The sequence below is a fragment of the Syngnathus leptorhynchus genome, chromosome 2 (genome assembly GCF_054491065.1).
Source record: "Syngnathus leptorhynchus isolate UIUO chromosome 2, UIUO_Slep, whole genome shotgun sequence".
Lineage (NCBI taxonomy): Eukaryota > Metazoa > Chordata > Actinopteri > Syngnathiformes > Syngnathidae > Syngnathus > Syngnathus leptorhynchus.
Genome location: NC_141196.1, coordinates 14,206,734 through 14,213,858, shown reverse-complemented (window position 1 = coordinate 14,213,858; position 7,125 = coordinate 14,206,734).

Sequence of the window (7,125 nt, the reverse complement as noted above, 5' to 3'; positions counted from 1 at the left end):
GTCCAGACCTTCACAATAAATAAAACAGGATTTTGGACTCCACAAATTAGTGCTCATTACACCGTAAAATTGATTCACTACATTTTGTGAAGGGGCGGTGGATATCATTACAGATTAGTATTTCCCAACCGTTATAATTTACTTGTCTGAAAATGACATTGGTCAACCGCAAATTTTAATTAAATATGGCTTTTTTTTAACATAGTTGTGATGTGTGCTCATTTTTGTCCGATCACAACTGCAGCGCACCGCCGAACGCACAACCGTAGCGCGCCACCGACCACTCAACTGCATTGCGCTTGTCGCATTATTGTAACAGAGCCGTCGCTGAAATTTAGAAAATATTTTCAAATTCTTCATTTACTTTTCAGATTTTAAGTGGACCTCAGTGCGCAGGGAGCTTAATTTAGTCCGCTCGCACAACTGCAGCGCACCGCCAAACGCGCAACCGAAGCGCGCCGTCGACCGCGCAACTGCTCCGCACTGGTCACATTATCGTGACAGAGCCGTCGCTGAAATTTAGAACACATTTTTAGTCCTGATGTACTTTCCAAAATTCAAGTGGACCTCAGAGCAGGGAGCTTAATTTTGGTCCGATCGCGCAACAGCAGCGCGCTGGGCGGTCACTGTCGCATTGCTTTAAGAGCGTCTTTGTGTTTTAGGATGGCTTTACCGCTCCCACTTGCTATCTTTGGAGGCATGATTAGAGGTTAATACAATCCTCAAAGTAATGAAAATACAAGAACAAACGGAGTCAAGTCGTCATCCGGGCCGCGCGGTCGGACTTCCTCGGGTCCCCTCGGCTCATCTCGCGAGGATCGACAACCGAAAATCTCGAATTTTTTGTTCGATTACCGATTTGTTCGAGAACTGGGAGGTTCGAAGACCGAGGCTCTACTGTATAATTAAATGGCATCCACTCATAATCGTGAGACCCCCCCCCCCCCCCCACACATGCTGATTACATAGCATGACATTGACATTAAAACATGATTGACTGACTAACCAATTGCATCACCTAATCAGCAAAAGTGATACATAAAAATGGCAACGCATAAACATCGGTTGGAAGATTAGGAAACAAAGAGTCAGTTTTGTTTGCAATCTCAGGGCAAGCGCTGTTTGAGTGACACTCTCAGGGTCATCTCTCCAATGGGACCCTGACATTTTGAGCCAGACTATATTTGCACTGAAACTACAGTTAATGAATATCATTAACCTCATTCAAGCACAAGAATGCGGAAAAGCCTCCTCGCTAAGAGAGAAGCCTGAGTGACAAGTTGCGACAAATGGTTGTTGCACTTGGTGTGTTTCTTATGAGGATAGTATAAAATTGTCAAAGGGGGCTAATTAATTTGCAAGGAAGCGTTGTACAGTGATGGATTGAGATATATTTGGAAATGACGAATGACGCACATAGTGTGGTAAAGGTCCTTTGTTTGTACACGAGGGGCTGTGGGTGCAAAATATCTTGTACTTTGGTGTCTGTTTCCTTGTCTGGGCACTGGGCAGGTATTGCAAGAATAACGCTCTCTTGTGCACCGATACTTAAAGCGTTTTGAAAAGAAAATAGAAAATGGCACCCACCCAAAATACAAACTTCAGTGGAAGATGTACATATGTATTTTTATTTATTTATTTATTTATTTATTTATTTATTTATTTATTTATTTATTTATAGGGTAGCACAGGCATTTAATTATTAGACAACTGTCAAAGGAGAAGGAAAATATCAAAATCCCCAATACTACGCTTTATTTATTGCAGTGGGGCTTTATTCTAATGCAGAACAGGGATGTTGCCTAACAGTTTGGGTAGCAGACACACACACAGGCACACAGAGCGATACACACAGAGCCACAGTGACAAACACAAACACACACACAGCCATTCAACTGATTCACATCCCTTCTCTCCCCTCAGACGCCAAAATTATAAAGCGGCGTCTTGCAACAGTATCCGTGACGGCGCTTTCACACTTACAAAGTCACAGTCCTTGTTTGCTCTTTTCCCTTTTTTTTTTCCTCTTCCACCAAGTCGATTTGCATGGGGAATATAACAACCACATTTTATCAAAAGCCGTCTGCATGGGGAAGCAAACTGGAGAAGTGTTACAGTACATACGTACATACATCTGAGGTATTGTTGCATACATTTTGCAATTGGTACGTGAAATCAGAGCGTTTTATTAAGATGAGATGATTATTGAATGCCTCATTGCTCTTGATGACGAGAGCTGAGGATACTTTAGATTTCACACAATATCTACATTATATTATTTTCCAGTAAGGCATCCGCAGATGGCTAATTCAGGCCGATGGTTTATATGAAGGTTTACATTATGGTGCTATATTGTCTCAGATCTATCAATGCTGATTTATGACTTGTAACTTAACTCTTGTTTCCTCTGCTGTTGGCCTCTCAGACGCCACGCCAGACTCCAGACTTTTGCTATCATAACATATATTCTATATTTCTCCAACACCCTTCACACCCCCGCAGGCCCAAACGCCTCATTATAATGTGGTTTGCTGAAAGTGAAACGAAAATGATGTGAAATTGCAATTCCATCCGCAACGTGTTTCAGTCACCTCTGAAATGGGCTGTTACACAGGGCAAAGAAATGAGTTGTCAGTCAAACACTGCATGGATCCTGTTCTAACTGACAAAATGGGTTGCCAAGAAGGATTTATAAAGGATGTTCTGTTCAGGTGGTGTGACCTCTGTCAAGCAAAGCAGGACAGACTGACGTATTGGGTGGGAGCAAGGAGAGCAATGAAAATAGCAATCATAAAAAGCTCGTGGGCCTTAAAGAGAAAATTAAGTCAAAAATGTTTTTTACCATAATGTGCTCTCAATGTGTCTAAGCATGGTATTCTGATCTGTACTGCATTTGTGGCTATGAATTAAACAGTAGACAGTGATTGCATTCGCCAATGTCACATGACCAACCGCAGAAGACAAGCTTTACAAGCATTACCTGAGACCTTTGGCACTGTGATGTCATTTTTAGTCTACAGCAAGTGGGACAAGGCAAAGTGCCTGCCCCCCGTGAGATGGATAAAATTGTGTTCCTGCTTAATTCCTAATCCACAAATGCAGTATTAATAAAAATACAACAACAACAAAAAGCCAAGGTTAATGGGGGAATATGGAGCATATGAATGTAAAGAACATTTTTGACTTGACTTCTTCCCCTTTAAAGCACTTCTGGATGAGAGTGGAAGGACCTTTGCAATCCACTGAGTACTGCCACTTGCTTAGTGTAAATGATAGCAAAAGAATTACATATGCCATGTGGCTCAGTCTAGGCTACCACCCTGGGTCATTCACTTCTCGTTTCCCCAGGCGCCTCTGTGTCGCCGAATGTCTTGGCCCGCCGTCCTCCCTTTCAAAAGACGGAGGGATAAACAGCTAATGTGACAAAAAGAGCAGTCTTTTGTGGGGGAAGAGGAGGAAAGGGCAGGTTGGTTGACTCTGCCAGCCTGGCCTGCCCCCTCGGCCAAGCACTTAGGAGCGGCCAGACACAACAGAAAGCACAACAGAATGGTCCATGCTAAGTCATAAAGGGTTATGAAAGCATGGGTATGGAGTGACTGACTGGTACATTAAAAGAAAAAAAACCCATCACTTTGACGTATCAATTATAGAACCCATTGATAGTGTACAAAATTGCAATAACAGAACCTGTGCCAAAAAAAGTGGCAGAAATTGTCGTAGTTGACATGACAAAAATAATTGAAATGAAACATCATACCCACCGGAGACGCTGAGTATTTATTGTATTAACATGTGCTGATTGCCATAGACGTGTTTTCCAAGTCGAACTAGGCTTTCTCTGACCAACCAATGACAGGGCAGAAAAACCTGATATTAGTTAAAGAAACGGTGTCAATAAAATAAAGGAAGAGAATGAATGAAAATAAAATCTAACATACGATAACATGTATAGTAAAAGCAGTGCAGCCATGAGACATGCAATGAAATGAAGCAAACAATAAATTATGGAACAAAGTCATGCATCTTAATCAATTAATCAATCAGTAGCAGGAATTCCCCGTAAAATATGTTCATGATACTTTGACCGATTCCCTCCCTCCAATATTGTGGCAACATTTTGCGGAATGTCTACACATAGCAAAATTCATAAATAAGCACTCGGTAGTGTTTGATATGACAGGACTTGAAACCCCTGACTTCAAGCACTTTAAACTCCTTTATGATGAACTACGACAGAGGCGATGAACCGGTTCGTCCCCCATTCATCCAGCTGCTAGAGTTCATCAAAGCCGCTCTCTCCAGTGATAATGAATGGACTGAAACTGGACTACAATACTGGCCTTCATAAATTCCTTCAGTTCAGGAACAAAAATGGGAAGTCTCGTAACATGATGCACGTGCTGCACTATTCAAAAAGGAAAGAAAAGAAGCAACATTTGTCTTCATTTAAGGGTCAGTGTATTTTCAACACAATTATGACTCCAAAATGAAGCTATTTCAAGAAACTGCCATGAGTCGTCTTTGAGCTTTCTCACAAACAACCGGAGGGAAAGGGTATGTCTATTCAGGGACTCCCTCGTAGCACTCACTCTTGCTTGCTTCACATTATTGTCTCAAATATGCCTCCAAGCAGAGGTCCCCCTAATTCTCATTTGCCACAGAGTCCCCGGGGTGAACGGGTCTGTTAGGTACTTCATGGGCCCACAGCAGAACTCGTTCAATTTGCTGGAGTCCACTCACTCTCTTTGTGGTTCACGGATCAGCAGGATGCGGGAGATTACACAACCACATGGAGAAAAATATCCTCCAAAAGACACTAGACTTAGAAGCTATGCTTATTCTGAAGTTAAGTTCTATAAATATACACACTGTATAAAGAAAAAGTTATTTAATTTTGAGGAAAAGGACCAAGAAGGTCCACTTCTTGCGCTGAAAAAATGCACATCCTTTTTCATAACGGTAATCATCATGCATTTTATTTCAAGCACCTCTCAGGGAAATCAATGACACAGAACAGTAATAGAAATCTGAGTGTTTCATGTCTGTTTGACACCAAGCTGGATAGGAAGGCTAACTAGTTCGAAAAGCGGAATTCTCATGTAAATATTTAGGCAACTTATTGGACAATACAGCTTCTAACAGAACATACAGATATGCAACGATGCACAAGATTCACTCAAGGTAATTCAACTCTATGCAATTAAGAGAGTCTTCCGTTTTGAACCTGACTGAAGTAACGTATCATTCTTGGCCAGTAAACACACAATCCTTGCACTCAACTTTTTTCTCATAATTGTATTGGTAATGAATAGGGCCGGTTATCAAAAATCCCCTTTTCTCTTTGAACACTTGGTCCCAGGTAGGAATTTGGTTCCAAGGAATCAGTTGTTTGCTTTCCTGACAATTCAGTTCAAAACTTTTCCAACAGAAGCACTATAAAATCTGGCCATATTTCGCGCAAAAATATTATACCGGGGCCATTTGCAAAGTTTTAATTTTGTCAAATAGGGCAAATACAGACAGACATTTTTTTTCAATATAGATGTATCTATTAACAATAATAAAATATTTTTCATCATACATCATCCGCACTATTTTATTCCATCACCTAATAAGAAGCGGTATGAGACTCAATAATGGATAATAGTCGTATCTGCTTAATCATTTCCCTGGAATAAATTAACAATTATTATTAAAATCTATATAAATATTATGACACTGAATAAAACATCATCGCCATCACACCAGTATAGGGGGATGACATAATAGTAATCTAATTGGACGCTTCGATCTAGCACATGACGTCTTATCCAAAATATTGGCTCTGTTCACATTTATCAATAATATACGTAAGAGTCTGTCCCGGGGTTGCTATGACAATGACGGAGGCACTATTCTGCTGACAATAAACACAGTAATCAAATGTTTTATGGGTCATTCCTTAAGTGATTGTAAAAGAAAAGTGGGGTGACTGATCCTTCAATACTTTCTTGACACGACATCTCTGAATATGATGCTTTTTCATCAACCATTCAGGCTCCTGCAGGCAGCATGACTGACAACAGGCCTCTACTGGATCATGTCCCTCCCTTCATTCCCCGTTGCCACGGTGATAGATGGGTTTCCTTTGCCCAAAGACTCTGTCTCCATCCTTATAGCGATGATTGAGCGCGAGAGAGTGAGAGAAAGGTAGCAAGGTGGTATTTGCGATGACAAATGACAGAAGTGCCATGGAAACAGTGCACACCGAATGTGTTCGTTTATGTTTCTCAGTGTGACAGCCGCTCACCCAATCGGCTCAACACTACTTATTCGCTGCCTGAAGGCTGCAGAGGAATTTAAGAGAATGCTGGTGCCTTTGCAGCATGACTGACTCACTTCTGACAGAACATTTGAGCACCTATGTCTTGATACGAGATATTCACATGCTTGTTTGGCCACTGACTTCCCAGACCACGCGCAGATAAAATCCAACTCCTACGCAATGTTGCCGTCGTCGCCATTAGTATATGAGCATCCCACTTTTCTCAACTGATTTGAATAAACCAACAGTCATAAGATTCCAAATATTTTCCATATTTAATATTTACCATTCGAAACGTGTCCTGTTTTTTTTTTTTGAAACAGAATTTCACATCTGTCACTTAAAAGAACTCCATTCTTTCTTAATGAAATGTTCAACAAAGAAGTTCCCTATGATTACCTTTCCAAATTCTCCAACTTATTCAAATTGCCCTGGGACATGTATTTAACAATATTGCAATCCCCTAAATTCTACATTTTTCACAATAACAATTCCAAATTTGTCACACTGAAATTATTCCTATTGTCAACATTTTTCCAAAACTAAAATCCCCATATTAATAGATTTTATTTGTCATATTTAATACATGCATACTTCTAGTCATTCTTGTTCAAACCCCACAGACAGAATGTTAGGCTGCTTCGGGACATCTACAGCACTACGTACTCTCAAAATTCTCAAAAATAAAAAATGTTTTCTAAGTAATGTAGGGATATCACTTTAATTGAGAGATGCAACGATAAATTGACAACAAATCAATCATCAAGTTAATTTAAAATTCCACAACATTTTACTTTAGCTTCATATTTTCAGAATTTGCA